We start from the raw sequence: 19,984 nt of genomic DNA, 5'->3' as shown, positions 1-19,984 counted from the left end.
AGTATAGGTGTTCTTGTATTTCTTGTTTGGGCTCATAATATGTTTACTGTGGGCTTAGACGTTGATATGCTTTCCTACTTCACAACAGCTACCATGATCATTGCTTTCCATACTGGAATAAAAATCTTTAGTTGGATCGCAACTATGTGGGGAGGTTCGATACAATACAAAACCCCCATGTTATTTGCAGTAGGGTTCATCTTCTTGTTCACCGTAGGAGGACTCACTGGAATTGTCTTGGAAAATTCGGGGCTAGACATCGCTCTACATGATACTTATTATGCCGTTGCACATTTCCATTATGTACTGTCTATGAGAACGGTTTTTGCTTTATTTGCTGGATTCTACTATTGGGTTGGAAAAATCTCTGAGCGAACCTATCCTGAAACTTTAGGCCAAATTCATTTTTGGATCACTTCTTTCGGGGTTAATTCGTCCTTCTTTCCAATGCATTTCTTAGGTCTTTCAGGTATGCCACATCGTATTCCAGATTATCCAGATGCTTATGCTGGATGGAATGCCACTAGCAGTTCTGGCTCTTATATATCTGTAGTTGGGATTTGTTGTTTCTTCGTGGTCGTCGCAATCACTTTAAGCAGTGAAAAAAATCTGCTCCAAGTGAACTAAATTGGGTTGTTAAAGAGAATTCACCCACACTGGAATGGATGGTCCAAAGTCCTCAAGCCTTTCATACTTTTGGAGAACTTCCTGCAATTAAGGAGACTAAAAACTAAATAAAGTAGAAAGGAGACTAAAAGATAAATAAAGTAAAGAAGAAGGTAGTGCTACTAAAGAAGGCCAGTGGCAACTCCCAAGCATTCTCAATGCTGACTTTTGGAGGGAGCAACTGTTAGTTTTCCAAGCATTTTCTGACGAAGTCGCGACAGTTTCCCGCGGTGAGCCGTCTCCTGACACTTTGAGGCAATTCAAACGATTGAAGCCGCTCCCAAGCAAACAATACAAGGACGATACTACTGACTGCAGTCCCCAGGCCAAGAAGCAATCATGCAGCCCCGTGTCCTTCAATTCTTCTAATATGCAGGTATTTCAAATCCCTTTCTGTTGATTCCTTAATTTCATTCTTCTGGAGTAATCCTTACTAAAGGTGATTCTTGTTTTGAAATCAGGGAATCCCGAAAGAAAACATTTTCACAAGATTGACATGTATTCACAACGAGAAGTCGGGCGATGCTGATCTTCACAACGAGAAATCTGGCGATACCGATCCTCTTCAATATAATGACAAAGATAGCGCAAGCTCGACTGAAAGAAATGCCTCCCAGAGCGGTAACCTTAGTGAACTTGTAGATGAGGCCGTGGCAGAAATTAGCCTTCAGGGTGAAACGAACATCACGAGGAACGCAGGAGAGACAACATCCGCGATTGTTGAGGTATCTCCCTATGAAGAACCTCCTGCAATTGAACAAACTCCTGCAACTGATAAGGCAATCACGATGACTCCCTCTAAAGAAGCTCCTGCAGATAACAAGGTTTTTGTGGTTGACGAAGTGTTGGTGATGCAACCTGTCATTCCTGAATCCGTCTTCGATCCTCCTTTCGATACTCCCTACGCAGATCACGTGCTGGTTGGAGGATTCAGCGTGCCGGCTAAATATGAGAAGTTATACACCAAAATATGAAAGAAGCATGGCCATATTGCTACCACCATAAAACTTAAGGGTCGCTTCCCATTGGCCAAGCGTGTTGAAGAAGCTTTATCCACTATCCACGGTATGAGTGTCGCGACAGGCCGCACAACTAATGAAGAAATGATTTCAAACTGGGAGTTCCACCGGGACGTGTTCATGAAGTATGAGTTCAACGTTTCTTGGTTCTTCAAAGGGTTTTCCGACATCGAGGAGCTTCAGAAGCTGCAAGGTGAAGTTCCCTCCGCAGACTGCATTGCTCGCCAGGAAGAAGAAATTGAAAAGTTGTCTAAAGAGTTGAAGATGAAGCAGGCCGCTCTCCAGAAAATGAAATCTGCTCTTTCACAGAAGGACAAGTTGCTGCTGAAGGACTTTCCTTGAATAATTTACGCCACCTACTTGTGTTTTTCTTCTTTTAAGTACCTTTGAGTGATGTGAGGATTTCCTTTCACAACTTGATTTTAGGTCTTGAACTAATAGGTGGTTGAATTTCGAATTGGTTTATTTTGAGATAGTTTTGCAAATTGTTTTTCTGAAAGAGATTATTCTAAATGGAATTTGCATTCTGGTTATGAATAATGTGGTTATTATAACGATATTATTCATGTCATATGAAGTTCCAAATATCGTGTGACAAAAATGAAAGGAAACAAACATGGCACTTGATCATTGAATCTCTTTCTCAGTGTGTGGGATGTCAAGTTCCCAGTAGATTCTAAACTATCTTTCTCGTAAAAATTGTTTGATAGAACTTACTTGCCACTAATTTTCGGAGAGGGAAAGCAACTCTTATGAATTAAGATTCTCCTGAACAATGCGCTTCAAGGCGTTGCATTCACTGGTAGGGTGGTGAAGGAATCAGTGATAATGACAATATCTCGGATCTGCCATTTCTTGATCAGTTGATGGACTCCACACAGAAGGAAGTTGCACTTCTCCGTCTCGTACCCATATCTCCAATAACTCCAAGATCCTTTTCATCAGGAATGGAAAATGCGGGTACCTTAGACCTGTGTCTTCTTGCGTTATCGGACGTCGTGACACCTCTTGTTGACTTTTGTATAAAGCACGTTTCGGAGATGGAGTCAGAAAACTAGCACGTGTCAACATATCCGCGGCCCGCTTAGTTGGGAAGCTTTGCCGAAATGCAGTCATCATCGAAGGCATCGTATTGGTGACAGTATCACTTCTGGGCGAACGAGTTGAACGCTCTCACCCCTTGCATTCACGTGCTTCTTGACTGATTTATCCTTCCTCAAGCAGCTCTTCACTTGGCTGAAAAGTCGTTGCGGCTTGGGCAGCCTTCCGAGCTTCAGCAAGGGTTTTGAGATATAAATTTTCCAGCAAAGCTTCGTAAGCCGCAGGATCCTTTTCTTTATCCAGTAAATATTGCGGCATATCCGATGAGTCTTTCCCTTTGTGGAACCGTCTTGTGTCTCCGCTGCCAGCTGGATCATGATGCTCGTCTCTCCTCAGTCCCCTGTGGCTACGCGTTCTTTCCGCATATCTGTTGGTAAAACCATAGCTTCCAGATAAGGATCCAACGTTTGTTATATCGGTGTTTGCGATACTCCCTGGGCAAACGCTTGTCGATCCTTCTTGTAATTGAACTGTTATATCGTTTAAGAGACGGAATGTCTCGCTCTGCCTTCTAGCAATACCGACTTAATTTGCAAGGATATGCTCCAGCATCCTAGCCACACTTTCCATGATGTCTGAATTATTTACGGCTTATGAAGAATCTAACGGAGGATACATCATGAAATGAAAGCTGGGATTGGCGAAAAATGAATACGTTAGTGATTGAATTGGATTTTGAAGAAATTGACTTCACAACCGAGAGATTAGCCTCCCACTGTGGTCGCCAATTGTTTATGGGTGAAAACTGTTTCTGCTGTTTTTGATAAATTTGGGTGTGTGTGGATGAGAAACGAATCTAAACCCTAAACAAATGCACTGCACGGGAGTGCTTTTTGATTTGAGAGATCAATCTATACAATTATGGCCTAAACCAAGAAATGGTCGTTCCATACTTGCTTCGGTCACAAAGTGAATGAGATGGGGTTGATCCTAGGGAGAGAAGCGAGTAAATGTTTTCAATGATGTAAGAGGAACTGGAGAAGAGGAACTGTTGGCTGTTTATGACTTGTATCAGAAAGAGGAACTGGCTTGCAATGATGTAAGCTATCAGTTCTGGTGTTTTCTGGATACGGATGACAACACTTGGTTTTATGTGCTTGTCTGTGCTGTTTGGAAATAGGTGATGAACCTATTTATACAAGTCATTGAGCGCAACCTCTCATCTCGTAGGAAGTGGAGGAGGTGAAATGATGGAATAGTGGGGTCATGTAGGAGTGGTGTTTGTCACACGATCACACCTTAGCCCACTTCCCTCATCACTGCTAACCGTCCACCTTTTACTGACACGTTCTTGCAATGGGGCGTTGCACGCTCCACGCTGTAAACCGCCAGACCAATACCCAGTAAGTATCCCCCAGTTTGTGACATGTTTGATGTCTCGAATGAGTGGATCGTGGGACCCATTGTAGGAAGTAGCATGTGATGCTAAAATAACTAAGGATTTGATATTTATGAAATATCGTGTATGCTCAACGCATGTAATGCATCGCAGACAATCAGCATGTATGAAGCATCGATATTTTAAAGCCTGACCGAATAGGTTACAGACCAAGCGTCTTAAAATAGCATCACGTCCAACCATCTTCGAGTGATTGTTTGGAGGCGGCATGGGCGAGCTATCTCCTGGCCGACCACTCCCTGTGGAAGAGTGGCGGATGACGATCATCGGGATGCCTTACTGGTCGTCTAGCTCTCAACCTAGGTTGTCCGTCCAAGCTAGCGAAGTTGGACGGACGAGATGGTTTAAGACCCTTTTCTACGACCGTTGATGGATTTTTAGGGTTTTAGGAGGTGCGCGAGCATCACTCCTATACTTGACCGAATCCGAGCTTGGGCGCAAGTTTTGGTGGGGCCGACCAGGCATGCATGTAGACGGCCTGCCGGTGTATATGTCCATACCTCTTTGTCTCATGAAGGTGCGATCTAGGCCACTCAATTTGACCGGAAAAGTTGAGTGGTCATGATCGATTTGCGGCAGAAATCCATTGCCGCAAAGGATTTGGAAGCTGCTCGGTATGCGGCTTTCGGGCATGCGTTTCGAGGTCGTCGAATCCTAGTCTGCGTAGGACGACCAGCTACACGCAAAGGTGGGCCCACAGTGATCATGTTGACATGTTTGGGACCTTTTAAGTCTATATCTACACCCTCCATCCAAGCTTGCGAAGATGGATGGTCGTGATCGAACTGCGACAGTTATGCGGCGCCGCAAACCCTAATTTAGGGTTTCACAGCAGTCACGTACACACGACTTCGACCAAACGGTTTGGAAAGTTATGCTCCTCTTTTGGAGGGACCGATTGTGTGGGGCCCACGTTGGGCCGACGGTGAACGTGTGTGCACTTCTCTAATGGTCTTAGGCGCAATCTAAGCCATCCAAACATGCTGGCGAAGTTGGATGGTTGTGATCAATTTAATATATTAGTGGAATTTTCATGACCCTTGAAAAGCATCACACCAGCCATGTTTCGGGCATGTGATCGTGGCTATATGACCACGCCGTGAGCAAACTGATCAGGCAGGGATAGAGTGGTCCCGCTAATGTGCGTGCTAGCGCCTCCTCCATCTTTCATGGTGCGATCTAAGCCGTGCAATCAGGCTAGTTAAGTTGGACGATCACGATCACTTTGAGATTGTCTTAAGCAGTCTTGCTCGTTCGAGCTTCTTCCAAAGCAGTGCGGCCACCCTATTTTGGGGCTGGCATTTTGGCATGCTAGGAAGTAAAGCGTAACGTTCGACCGGCTAGGGAATAAATAGAACCGCCAGTGGTCATCACGGTGATAGCTGCTCCTGCTAGGGCTCGTCTAGGCTGGCTAAATCATGCAGTCAACCTGCGTGGCCGTGATCGTTTCTGAGACTGATATGGACAGTCCAGATTTCCCTTAGGAAATTAAATATGCTCAATCGGGATAATATAACACACCGAGAGATGTAGCCTATACGGGTATTTCGTGCATGCCTCACCATTGACACTTGGAGATTCGTGTTACTCTGCTAAGAGTAACGCTCAGTCGTCATGCCGCACCAATAATGAGAGTTCTGCGGGAACAACACAGGAAATAAATAATGCTAAAAATTCACAGGGTATTTGGGATTGTTGCTACATGCTCCATCCTGGATGAATTTTGTGTATTTAATTCACAGAATATTTGGGATTGTTGCTACATGCTCCATTCTAGGTGAATTAATAAAGCGAAGAGGTACTCATCACTTATCAAATAGCTTTATCCTCTGCAGGATGTCAGCGTATTAAATTTGGCTTTTACAATTTTAGCCTTGAACAAAAATCCACCATTAACACTTGTATCTAAGAAGATCTGTTTCTCGAACCGGATTCCGACCTACATCCCTGAATAGCATAACAAGTAAAAGGGTGAGATCAAGAGGAATGGAGGGCGTAGGCTTAATAGTGAACGTAGACCCCCTGACTGAATCAATGACCGCGTGAGCCGAGATAAACTATGAAACTTCTTTATTGCGGTTGCGAAGACGCAGATTTTCTGACTACATTCTCCATAGGGCGGGAACTGGATAGAAAAGACAGATAAGAGAAAAACCCACCGGGAAAGGCATACCTCAAGGAGCATCAATCTCCCCCGGTAAACATCTATATGCACGAATCCAACAAGATAAATAGTGGAATAAAAGAAAATGAAAGAGTTCATTCACTGCGGTTAGCAACCCTATCTCCTTCCTGTTAGTATTGAGGGCTCAGGAACCCATCTCGACCAAAAAAGGGTCGGTCTATGCTTCGTTTTCTGTTCTTGACTTTATACTAAGGACCTACTTGACTCAGCGGTTAGAGCGGGGCTAGACATCGCTTTACCCATCTCAAACCCTTCTTTTGTTCTTATCCCGATGCTAGATCGCCCGAACAAGCCAATCTATGTAACGAAACTGGTTCAAAGTGACCAATCTTTCTACTCCAATCACCGGTTCGAAAGAACCTTTCATTACTCCTTAAAAGTTCTTTTTTGCTTGCACTGATCTCAAGATCTCTGGTTCATTCTCGTCAAATGTAGGAACTTGCTCCGATGTTAAGCCTCACTCACGATTCACACATCATTGCACTTGGTAGAGAACCCTATCTAAGATATCAACCGAGAAACTTCCGCTCCAAGAGCACCTAACGAAGAATCACTTTACCAATGCCACTAATAAAGGGCCTTTACTTTTTTTTTCTTACCTTGTTTAGCGAGGCCCAAAGGGACTTTCTTTTTTCTAAAAAGGAAGGGGAATCAACTCCGTTTTCTCGCCGTTCATCACGGACAACAGGGGGTAATGGGGAGGGGCCCAACAGCAGTGGAAGCCCACTTCTGCACTAACAAAGGTAACAGTTTATGCGGTTCACACCAGTTAAGCAGATGAGTGCGATCATGTAAGAGTTTTAGTTAGTCTCCACTCTTTGGTCTCCTCCTTTCCGAGTCGCTTCTATAAGCGGAAGCCGAGCCAATAATGATAAAGAATTTGCACGTTCGTCACTATTCGATTAAGCTTATCCCCCAATTCTTGGGTGTATTGATGTGTATTTTCCTAGTGTTGGCGCTCGATAAAGACATATGCGCAGACTAAGAACTTTAACCTCCATCCCGTTACCAACCTTTTCTGGTATCCGCTTCGATTAGACATCTACTTCACTGGATCAGTTCAGGGGTACGAGTTTCCTCCACCCCCCCCCCCCACTCTGTTGCAGGTGAAACTTCATCGACGGATCAAAGGCTTATGGGCGTTCCCCAACATTTCGGATCGGCGGGCAAAGTGTGGTAGTAGCAGAGTTATGCCTACCAAGAGTCTCGAAAGAAGCACCTCCTACCACCTAAAAGAAGTAATCCATTTCTACGAGCGTACCTCTCCTAAACAACTCTTGCTGTTGTTTTTGGGACAAAGAGTGAACGCCAGCCCACTGGAACAACAACTTATGTACCTTCGCCCTAAAGACTGATTTAAATCAATAAGAGAAAGAAGCTGGGTTTCCGAGATTCCCCACGAGATGGATGAGAAGATATTTTTAGATACAGAATGATCCAGTATACTTAGGTAGGTTATTCACCTTTACTTTATTTAGGGCACACATCTAGGTCCCACTTTTGCCTCGTAGTAGAATAGAAGCTAGAAAGTCAATTGAGAGAAATGCAGATATCAAACAAAGGCTAGTCTATGCGCCTTCTTTCCTATAGCTTCGCTTAGCGAGACCTTTAGATTCACCAATAAAACTATAGTGTGCTAACACGAAGGTGCTCATACTATCCGATGCTTGTCCCTTTTCCGCATCAGATTCGACGAGCTCGACGATCAGAGGGACCCGAATCCACTGAAAGAGCAAGCATCTCACTTGGTCAGCAGGTTATGAAGGAGAATATGCAGGTTAAGTCCTTGGACACGTGATGGACCGCTAACTTTTCTCGTCAGAGCACCTTGATCCCGCTTCAGCTTAGCTCGAGGAACGGGGCGGGGCAGAGAGAGAAATCCCAACCTACAAGTTATAGAAAGCCGAGTCACCAACTCCATATCCATATCTGGCTCTACCAGCAAGAAGGAACTAACCAGCGTGTATGCTATTATCGAAGTGAAACTACTACTAATTCCCCTTTCGATCCTAGTGCTCTTCTGGTAGTGAGAACCGAACTCTCTTTCCTTCGCACCTTTTGCGATCCAGCCAAGAAGAAAATTACGGAATGAAGTTCAGGCATTTGAGTCCTCCAACTACCGCTTCAAAGCAGCGAGTGTAGCATCCAAGTATACATCAGCGTGTCGGCCTTTGATCTATCGATGGATTCTGAAACTTATTTTGTTTCTACACAGGGTCGGGCATCATTAACGATGTGAGTCCTTCTTCCCCGGTCAATAATCTCCTATACCAGAACGTTCTCAAAAAAAGGTCATGACGGAACTTATAATAGGCTTAGCAGCTCGAAAGGCTACAAGACCACCGCTAGAGACCCAAACTCCGAACCTTCCATCTTAAATATTCTTATTAAATAAATAAATTAATTATTAAGAGAGCTTCCATTCTATGATGTGAGGATGATACCAATCTGCTATAAACAAATGAATATAACTAACTGAGCGCCAAAAAATCCTTCTAAGTCGAAAGCAAGTAAACTTCTTCCCTAAAGGACATTCTTGGACAGTTGACTCGTTCAGCCGTTAATAAGGATTCAACCGGTGACTTTGGAATAGTTCTCGAAGCGCCCATCGGCTCATAATAGAAAGACTCGATTAATTATTTGGCAGCAGTGGCGGCAATCCGTTGAGTTCAAGGCTCGATATAGCAAGAAAGAAAAACCTTATTCGAGACTCATTAGCGCAAAAAGCCCTACTACCTGCCCTGTAATTTCGCTCTCTTAAAAGGAAAAGGGTGCTCAAGACATCATCTCCATTCAACTGTCGTATACTCCCTTCCGCATCAACTTGCCCTAGAACTGTTGACTTACTTTATTCCACTTGTATAACTAGTATGACACATGTCATTCCTCTTCCCTGGTCGAGTGACTTCCTACCTCTCATGAGTTGCTTTTTCCCAGCTGAAAGTCAGATATGACCAAAGATAAAAGAAGATAAATGGTTCCAACAGGAGACCCTTGGAAACTGATTCCTCTTCCTGCTCTTGTTCAAGTTCCCGTCCTCGTTCTAGTTCCTGTTACCGTTCCAGAGCTTCAGTTCCTGCCGAGTGAAGGTCTGAGCCAGACCATCCAAGAGGCGAATATATCGAATTTCCAAGGATCTAATTTTAGAATGAATCTCTTCCAACTGGAAACCTTTTCGGTTCCCACTCCAATGTCTTTAATGGGCTATTTTCATAGTCAAGCTCAAATCTGGGATTTTTTCCATACCTTTTCTAGAAAAAGGAGGGTAGCAATGAATGCGAAATCGCTCAACCAATGGGAAGCGATTCTGAAGAAGGAAGAAATGACAACTTTGCTTTTTGTAACTCCTCTATCGGAGTCTAGCCTTGAATGCTACTAATGAATTCAACCACAATAGTTCCTCGTACTCGGAAAGTAATAACGAAAATGGCTAACCCAATTGCAGATTTCGCCGCTGCCACCGTTGAAACCAATGAAGCAAATGATTGACCCATCATATCATCTGAAGAAACGGAGAATACCAAAAAGTTCACATTCACTGCTAGTAACATTGATTCGATTGACATTGACATTATAGGAATATTTCGTCTACTAAGGAGGATGCCCCGGATATCTAAAATAGAGATGATCATGGAAAAAGTAAAATATTTGATCGGATCCATTTCGGGTACGTGGAATCTAAGAGAAATTCAAAGGAAAAATATGGAGTCAACAAGCAACGGCTCCTACCTATAAAATCGTTGCGCGTTAGCGCGCGCATCCGTTTTCTTGGACCCTTGTAGAACAAGAAAGAAAGTGGGTAAATAACCTTACTCTAGCAAGTCAGTCAGTATAGAACACTACCTTAATTGACTTTCACTAAGGCGGGGACATGATTCGAACCTGTAGCCTTCAGGTCACGAGCCTGATGAGTTGATCAATTCCTCTACCCCGCTAAAGCACCGGATGGAGAGGGATTCGAACCCCCGGTCTTACTATGCAAGACTTCGGTTTTAAAGACCGACTCTTTCAACCGCTCAGACATCCATCCAATGAATTGACTCTTGCAGATAAATCTTTATAGTTGGGATCTTCATGTCCCTTTTATTGATGGGCGAATGACAGGTATTGAACCCGCGGATCATGGATTCAAAATCCACTTCCTTGAACCACTTGGCTACATCCGCCCCGTAACTCCTAAACTTTAGCACGTCAGTGGAGGAGGAGAAATTCATTGATCGATTAAACTGGGTCTTAGGTTGGGACTGACGGGGCTCGAACCCGCAGCTTCTGCCTTGACAGGGCGGTGCTTTGAATAATTAAACTACAATCCTAGGATGGTCTTTCTCTCTTTCAGAGTCGTTATTCTCTCTGCTCGTGGCATTGAGTTCCCATCTCGATCTCCGAAAGCTAATGAGTACTTATCTATGAAATTACTCCAGATAGAGAGTGATCACTCAGCAATGAAACTGTCGGCCGGGGATGAGTACCTATCCCTTACGGGAATCGAACCCGTGTCTTCGACATGAAAAGACGATGTCCTAACCACTGGACGAAAGGGACAAAAAATGCTCCAGCTCGCGTCTAAGTTTGGGTATAGCGGGGCTTGAACCTGCGACCATTAGGTTAAAATCCCAATGCTCTACCAACTGAGCTATACACCCAATAAAGGATCAGTATAGGCTTAGTAGGGCTTGAACCTGCAATATTACCGTTATGAGCGGTACGTTTCAACCAATTAAACTATAAGCCTCTACAATAAACAAATCGCTCGAGAGGAATGAAAAGTCTCAATCACTGTCCTTTGATGCCGAAAGTTCTCATAGCAGGGGGATCTATGAACTGGGGAAGAGGCCAAGGACCGGCTCGAACCGTCATTCCAGGATTTGCAGTCCAATACATTTCCATTATGTTACCTAGCCAACTCATTGCGTCTCATAAACTCTTTTTCTATTATATTAAGTTAACTGGGAGAGGTAAGATTCAAACCTACGTAGGAAAAAATCCAACAGATTTACAGTCTGTTACTTTTGACGGCTCGGCCACTCTCCCTAAATTAAACTCTCCTCAAGTAGGAATTGAACCCACGACCAATCAGTTAACAACCGACCGCTCTACCACTGAGCTACTGAGTAACAATGGACGACAACTCTTATGATTATCTTTCTTTTAACTCATTCTTTTCAACATGCTCTGTAGGATTTGAACCCACGACATCGGGTTTTGGAGACCCACGTTCTACCGTACTGAACTAAGAGCATTTTCTTAGAGAAGAAATATGACCTCTTGCAATCCAGGGTTCTGTACCAGCATTCCGATGTCTTTCTCGTATTCATTAGACCTGTCCAATACTCAAGTCCCTATCTATGGTCTTGTTCCTATTTATGAATGCACCAACTGAATGAACCTAAGTACTAAAGAGTTGAAAGAAGAAGTGAATCGCATGAGCTAAGAAATGAACTTATATTAAAATGAAAGAACTTTTCATTCTTATACTAAAAGAAAACAGTATTTGTCCGAACGAACTCAACCCAACTAACGAAAGAAAGAACTCCACTAATTAGACTTGATAATGAATCTCTGTCCTAAAAAGACTTATAGTCATTAAGAAACACTCTATCTGACAACCTGGTTCTGCTCACTTATTATACGAAATTCATGGTCAATCCGATCTTGAACTACGAAAAGCCTTATCTGCAAAGTCTGGATATCCTCGTTTTGTAAGACAAAGCCTGCTCTGTAAATAAATTTGACATGACATCTGCTTCCATTAGATTGTTCTGTGATAAAGATAGAACATATGAGTCAGTGAACTCCCTAAGAAAGTCGATTTGAACCTACTATATCCCTTTTGGAGACCCACTTTCTGGAAATAGATGGATGAAACAAAGGAAACCTGGGAGAAGAAGGCAATAACCAAACAGAGCTGCTTTTGCGCCATGACTCACCTCATATTAACATAGTAGAGATCAGACCCATATAGAGACTTCATAAGAGACCATTTCAGCTGCATGAAACGATTCGTTCTTCTCATATGATGAAACTTGATTCAAAGCTAAAAGCCAGAAACTAGGCACTTTAGAGATCCAGTTGAGACAATGTTTTTCAGACACGATGCAAATATCAGACTCTTAGATCGGTGCTCAAACCTTTACTAGAGATCCATTTTCTCCAGTCGACTCATTGCAACGGATTTTCTCTCGAAAACGGGTTATTCCTCAGTTTGAGAATCCTGCTGATCCCTAGAAAACCAGATCCATCATTACATAAGTCAATATAGACGGGACACTTTCGGATCCAATATCCGATCTATCTCTTCAAATCGCAACTTAGAGCATTCATCAGTCGATAAAGTGGAACTAAAGAGCGACGAATACGTCAACGAAGGGAATTTTTCAACCCATTAGTGAAACTGCAAAAGAAGAACTTCTCTCATCGATCAATTCGCGAACTCAGAACTAAGGGACTCACTTTCTAACCTAGTGAACCGAGCGTGCAAAAGAAGACTTCTTCTCTTAATATAAAAGTTGGATTATCAGTCAAGCTTGAAGCCTCAAAAAACTAGGCACTTTAGATATCAGTTGAACAAGTCATTCATCAATAGCCGAACTAAGGTGAGAGGCCCAAGTCCAATATGTTGGTCAAAAATCCGAACCCTAAAATATGTTCTTGCTGTAACTATTTTCCCGCCAATTTTCAATTTCAAATCGTGGAAGATGAAGGTGCCCCTTAACCGTCTGTGGAGTGTAACTAGCAGGTGTCCAACTGAGGTGTCCCTTATTAGTTGAGGTGCCCCTTATCAATTGAGGTGCCCCTTAATCAACAGTGAGAGTCCGAATAACACGTGTCCTCCGGGGTCCAAAAACCACTTTTCGAGCAACTTTCTCCATAAGAACTTATTTCACAAAAACACCTACAAACAAGTTTATTAGTGATAAAATGAGTCCCAGCTAATGTATTTATGGGTGAAAATGTGTCGCACTTTCGTGCTCATCAAATTCCCCCACACTTACATTTTGCTAGTCCTCGAGCAAAACAGAAAACTGGCTCGCTACACAGCTGGTCATATAATAAGAGACATAGAGAGACCCGCTACACAGCTGGTCATAATTTTTTTTTTTTTAAGACCCTCTACACAGCTGGTCATATAATGCAAGAACAAAGAAAAAACCCACTACACAGCTGGTCATAACCCTAACAATCATTTTTTTTTCTTTATATTGACCCGCTACACAGCTGATCATTATTATTATTATTATTTTATTGACCCGCTACACAGCTGATCATTATTATTATTATTTTTTATTGACCCGCTACACAGCTGATTATTATTATTATTATTATTTATTTATTTTTCATTTTATTTTGAAGACCCGCTACACAGCTGGCCATAACATGCAAGGAAATTCCTGAAAAAGAAAAGTAAAACGTTAACTACTCCTCCACACTTAAACATTACATTGTCCTCAATGTAATTGAGTCATCTAATGCAAAATTTAAGATGGGAAATCCATAAGATGAAAAAAAGTAAACGAAAATATAAAAATAAAAATAAAATACACCTACTGGAATGTACAAAAAAAGGATCCCCAAAAATTAACAACCTGAAAATTTGGGGATCGACCCAAAATACAACATTTGTAAATGACAGCTTCACACTTATGTTATAACGATGCGGAGACACTAAAACTATCAAAAACAAAGATATACCCCTAAGCCATGTTTTTATTGCACAAGGAAGTGCGTAAAGAACAAAATATGGGGATACTATTGGGACTGGGAAATTGTCAATTGGCTCATGCACGGTATTAGAAACAGGGAGGTCCTATGGGTATTTGGATGTAAAGTATTCCAACAAAATTTTTGAAGCACATAATTCTAACCCTAAATTAGGTAACTTTTGGAAGTCTAGGGGACTAGAAACAACCTCTAAGTTGGGTGAAAGATCTTGCGAGATAGGTTCTTCTAATAAATTAGACGAATCATCTACAAAATCATTCACAAGGTCATCTATATATTCAGTATGGGACAGAGAGTCACTACATGATTCATCATCATCATCAGCAAATAATCTTTGACATTCAAGAACTCTCAATCTTTGTTCCAAACTAGGTGGTGTGTGTTTATAATACTTCTCATATATCTCTAAAGGAGATTCTTCACTTACCACATGTGGATCAAAAACTCCATACCGTTGCCGCTGCACGTATTCACCAAGCGTCATCTCAGATGAGGATGCATGTTGATTTGAATTTCTACGCTTATATTCTGCCAATGTCATCTTAGGTGATGTCTCCTCGGAAGAAGTTTTCATCCTCAAAATGTCCCTGAAAAGAAATACAAAAAGAAACGCATAAAAAGGAAAAAATAAATAAAATCTAAAAAAAAATGAAAGTACTGTACAAAATTAAAAAAAATAAAAAATAAAAAATAAAAAATAAAAAATAATAATAAAAAATAAAACCTAAAAATTAATCTAAAAACAAATCCGCGTCGGCGGCGCCAAAATGATTGAGATTTTTTTGGTGTGGTTGTAGTAAATAGGATTCGAACTCTAAGACTTGTTAAGATTAATTTTAAAGGAATAAAATAGAGAGATACTAGGTCTAGTATTCGGCCAAACTCATATCCATAGGTTCAATTATTCATTCTCAAACAATTATCGCTCGACAAATAAAACAACATCGACTCTTATTATTGCCAAGGTAGATTCTCCAAACATTAATTATAAATCGTAAGCATGGGACATCAAACATCTAAGCAAGCATGACCCATCTAATAAAATAATAACTAATTTTTTCAAATCATAATTCTATTTTAATTAAGTGCAAAAGTCAAATAGAAAATAAAATAAATTCACCCAAGTGTGAAGTCCGGCTTACTCCGTCGACCCAGTGTTGGGGTTTAGCTCCACATGGTGAAAACACTCTCAAAATAATATTTCATTGCTCAAAAAGGTGTTTACAAGGAGAAAAGGTATAAAACAGGGATTTTGTAACAGTTATAATTGTTACAGATACAACAATAATCTGTTACTGACGTTGTAGCTTCTACGACTGTCACTATGTGTCGCAACCACTGTAGATATACGATCCATGGCTAAGTGTCGTTGTCACTGTTGGAAAATGACTGTCTTTGCCAGTCTGTTCTTCGTTCTTCACTGTTTTTCTGCTGCTGCTGCACATTTCTCTGCAGCAATTCTCTCGACTCTGTAGCCTCCCCAATCACCCTATCTCCCATCTGTGAACCTTGTAATGCCTTTTTATAGCCAACCACACCTCCAAATTCCTGAGTAAATGTGAATATCTTCTCTTTATTGCTTCCGGGAATAATTTCCTTTCTTTGCTGTTTCACGCATCTATTGATGTCGACACCTCCTCATCCATGCTGACGTTAAACAAGCAGCATCCACGAGCAATTCTTCCAAAAATACACCCTTCATTAAAACAGAAAATCTCCGGTTTATTTTCTTCCCTGTAATCTTCCAAAGTCAACAAAATTCCCAATATATTCTCTTCTCTGCTCGACACTTCCACACGTCTCTGAGTTTGGATAATTCAGAGAATAAAATTTCTTCCCATGCAATAGGTATCCTCCAATAAAAGAACGAATATCTGATGTCCTTTTTGGAGAGATAACTAAGGAAACTTCCTTTTTCTTCACTGTATACGGTATCTGGTGGTTCACACACGCCAAACATGTCGAATACGTACTTCAGAGGGACTTGAACTCTCCAGCCACACGAAAATACCATACATATAATCGAGAATCCCAAGAATCACACGACTGCCCTGCTTTCTTCCCTTGGATTATCTAGCCAAATTCAATCGTGACAAACAATCATACCAAGCCTGTATTGGTCAAACAAGTCCAGCCCAAGAGAATTCACCGATTGAATCTCTCCCGAAACACCCAAAAATCCGAACCCTAAAATATGTTCTTGCTGTAACTATTTTCCCGCCAATTTTCAATTTCAAATAGTGGAAGATGAAGGTGCCCCTTAACCGTCTGTGGAGTGTAACTAGCAGGTGTCCAACTGAGGTGTCCCTTATCAGTTGAGGTTCCCCTTAACCAACAGTGAGAGTCCGAATAACACGTGTCCTCCGGGGTCCAAAAACCAATTTTCGAGCAACTTTCTCCATAAGAGCTTATTTCACAAAAACATCTACAAACAAGTTTATTAGTGATAAAATGAGTCCCAGCTAATGTATTTATGGGTGAAAGTGTGTCGCACTTTCGTGCTCATCAGGGGTCTAACAACACCACCCAATATTTCGCTTAGCAATCCGTATGGACTAACTCTGAAATACTTTGCTAGAGAATCAACTAGATAGTCAGACTCAATCTAGATAAAAGTATCTCAAGGAGTTAATATCTTTCTCTTGATTTGATTTTTACTCAAGCTAAAAACAATAGCGATTCTTTATCAAATACAAGGAATAACTTGGACGGTACCAAAGACCAATGTCCAAGGATCAATCAATATCAATCAACAACCAAAGGTTGGATTTCCAATTGATGATCACGAACGCACAACCTGTATTATTTCAATTATATAAAATATAATGCGGAAAAGAAATAACACAGACACCAGAAGTTTTGTTAACGAGGAAACCACAAATGCAGAAAAACCCCGGGACCTAGTCCAGATTGAATACACACTGTATTAAGCCGCTACAGACACTAGCCTACTCCAAGCTAACTTCAGACTGGACTATAGTTGAACCCCAATCAGTCTCCCACTGATCCAAGGTACAGTTGTACTCCTACGCCTCTGATCCCAGCAGGATACTGCGCACTTGATTCCCTTAGCTGATCTCACCCACAACCAAGAGTTGTTGCAACCCAAAATCGCAGACTTGATAATAAACAATTCTGTCTCACACAGAAAAGTCTATCAAAATATAAATCTGTCTCCCACAGATAAACCCTAGGTTTTGTTTCGTCTTAAGATATGAAATCAAGGTGAACAGGAACCAATTGATAATCCGATCTTATATTTCCGAAGAACAGCCTACATTAATCAATCACCTCTCTACAATCCTTCCTGACTACACAGGCGGTTTGTCGAGGAATCACAAACAGTGAGACGAAGATGTTTGTGACTTCTTTATCTTGCCTATCGGAGAACTCTCACGATCTCAAGCCAATCAATCGATTGTACTCGTACGATAGAAGATGCAAGATCAGATCACACAACTACGATAAAAGTAGTATCGGTCTGGCTTCACAATCCCAATGAAGTCTTTAACCTGGTTTTAGAGATGAAAACCAAAGGTTAAAGGAGAATCGACTCCAGCGAGCGCACTAGTATCACACAGACGTGTGGGGATTATTTTTGCACAATGATAGATGTCTCCTTTATATAGCCTTCAAATCAGGGTTTTGCCTTAGTTACAAAGCAATCCATATTCACCGTCAGATGAAAACCTGATTTAGATTCAAACTAATATTTCTCAACCGTTAGATCAAAAACTTAGCTTGTTACACACACTTGGGTAGACGTTTACTGGGTTTGCAAAAACCATGCCCAAACGTGTACGTGTATGTTGGTTCAACATAGTAACCCAAAAGGTTAACCATATGAGCATTTCATATTAACCTTGTTTTTCTTCACCATAACTAGTTCAATTGACTCAACTGAACTAGTTAAAGAGTTGTTCAATTTCTATGAGATCTTATGTAACTACACAAGACACAATCGAAACAAAGATGATTCAATTCGATTGAATCGACTCATGAACTTTTGTTTATGGTGGATTTTCATTTTAAGGCTAAAACTGTGAAAGCCCAAATTATGCGTTAACATCCTGCAAAGGATAAAGCCACTAATAAAATGGTGAATACTTCCTCACTATAAACTTATATCATTATCAATTAATGCATCACCAGCCTTGTATTTCCTGTACTGCTCCACTCTCATTATTGGTGCGGCATGACGACTGAGTGTTGGTCTCAGCAGAGCAACACGAATCTCCAAGCGTTAATAATGAAGCGTATACGAAATACCCGTACAGGCTGCAGTTCTCGGAGTGTTATACTAACCCGATCGAGCATCTGGACTGTCAACGTCAGTCTTGGAAATAATCACGACCACGCAAGTCGGACACATAGGTGCAAAGTCACGCCTGACAAAATAATCACCAAACGCCAGCCCAGAATGGGATATCCAGACTGGTGTAGAGCATCTTGGAAAAGCTCATGCGCACAAGACCTCCTACGCAGTCTCAAATTCATCATGACCGTCCAACTTCACCAGCATGGTTGGATGGCGTAGATTATCCCATGACCGGTTGGACAAAGCTTGTCCTGTACGCCGGCGAACCTTCTTCCTACCTGCATGACCGACTCTTCCCTAACCTGACCAGATTTCAATATACGATTTTCCGAAGTTGGGTCAGCGTGGAGAATTGAGGGTCGCAGAAAAGTCCACTAAAAACCTAAAATTGATCACGACCATCCAACTTTACCACAATGATTGGATGGCTTAGATCAAGCCTGAGATGGTCGGACACATACCACCGCACTCAGCACCGGCCTAACAAGTGCCCCACACAATCAGCCTCTCCAGATGAGGTATGTAACACGTATTTTCTGTTACCCAAACTAGCTAACACGCGGCCGGCCAAAAACCCTAATTAGGGTTTTGCGTCGCAAATCGATCACGAGCATCCATTTTCTCCTGCTCGAATGGAGGGTACAGGAATAGACTAAGCAGGTCCGGTGAGTATCAACATGATCACTGTGGGCCCATCTATCTCCATACCTGATCGTCCAAGGCATACCATAGCTGGTTGCCTCGATTCGCACGTCCAAACTAGGCATGGTCACACTTCCCAATCGCAAACCAACTCGAACACTCAACTTCTCCGGACAAATTGAGTGGCTTAGATCACGTTTATATGGTACAATGAGGTACGAAGGTGTACACTAGCCCGCCGTCTGCACGCCTGACTGATCGGCCAAGACCGACCAGGCTTAATCGTCTCGAAACGCGCACCCGAAGTAGGCATGACGCGCGGCCTTTGCGGCATGAGATTTCTGTCGCAAATCAATCTCAGCCATTCCTCTTTTCCTGACAAATTCAGTGGTCTAGATTGCACCTTCATGAGACAGTGAGGTATAGGAACCTACGCCAGCATGTCGTCTACACGCATGCCCAATCGGCCCTGCCAAATATGTCTCCCATGCTTGGATTCGACCAAGCTAAAGGTTGGTGTTTGAGCACCTCCTAAACCCTAATCCAATAGTCGCAGATGTAGGTCGCAATCCATCTTGTCCGTCCAACTTCACCAGCTTGGACGGACAACCTAAGACAGGAGTTAGGCGACCAGTGAGGCATCACAACGATCACCGTCCACCACTCTTCCACACAAAGTGATCGGCCAAGTCAGGACTTACCTGTACAACCTCCAAACTATCACTCGAAGATGGCTAGACATGCATCTATTTTAAGACGCTTGATCGTGACTTACTCCGTTAAGCCTTAAAACAACGATGCTTCACACATGCTGATTATATTCGATGCATTACCTGCATAGAATGCGCACGATATTTCACAAATATCGACTTTCTAAATAACTTAGTTATTTAATCTAGCATCACATGCTACCTTTTGTGGGTCCCACGATCCAC

The 19,984-nt window shown here is 42.1% G+C and overlaps 3 non-coding genes across 3 annotated transcripts; all 3 read right to left on the bottom strand.

Annotated features, from left to right (window-relative positions):
- Positions 1-10,840: 10,840 nt before the first annotated feature.
- TRNAE-UUC lies at positions 10,841-10,912 on the bottom strand. The gene has a single exon. It is a non-coding gene; the product is annotated as a tRNA-Glu (tRNA).
- Positions 10,913-10,940: 28 nt separating this feature from the next.
- On the bottom strand, positions 10,941-11,013 carry TRNAK-UUU. The gene has a single exon. It is a non-coding gene; the product is annotated as a tRNA-Lys (tRNA).
- Positions 11,014-11,536: 523 nt separating this feature from the next.
- Positions 11,537-11,610, bottom strand: TRNAW-CCA. Its single transcript has one exon. It is a non-coding gene; the product is annotated as a tRNA-Trp (tRNA).
- Positions 11,611-19,984: the final 8,374 nt, after the last annotated feature.

This window comes from Papaver somniferum, chromosome 5 (assembly GCF_003573695.1).
Source record: "Papaver somniferum cultivar HN1 chromosome 5, ASM357369v1, whole genome shotgun sequence".
Lineage (NCBI taxonomy): Eukaryota > Viridiplantae > Streptophyta > Magnoliopsida > Ranunculales > Papaveraceae > Papaver > Papaver somniferum.
Note: the sequence above shows the minus strand (reverse complement) of the source record. Positions and strands in the feature narration are given on the sequence as shown.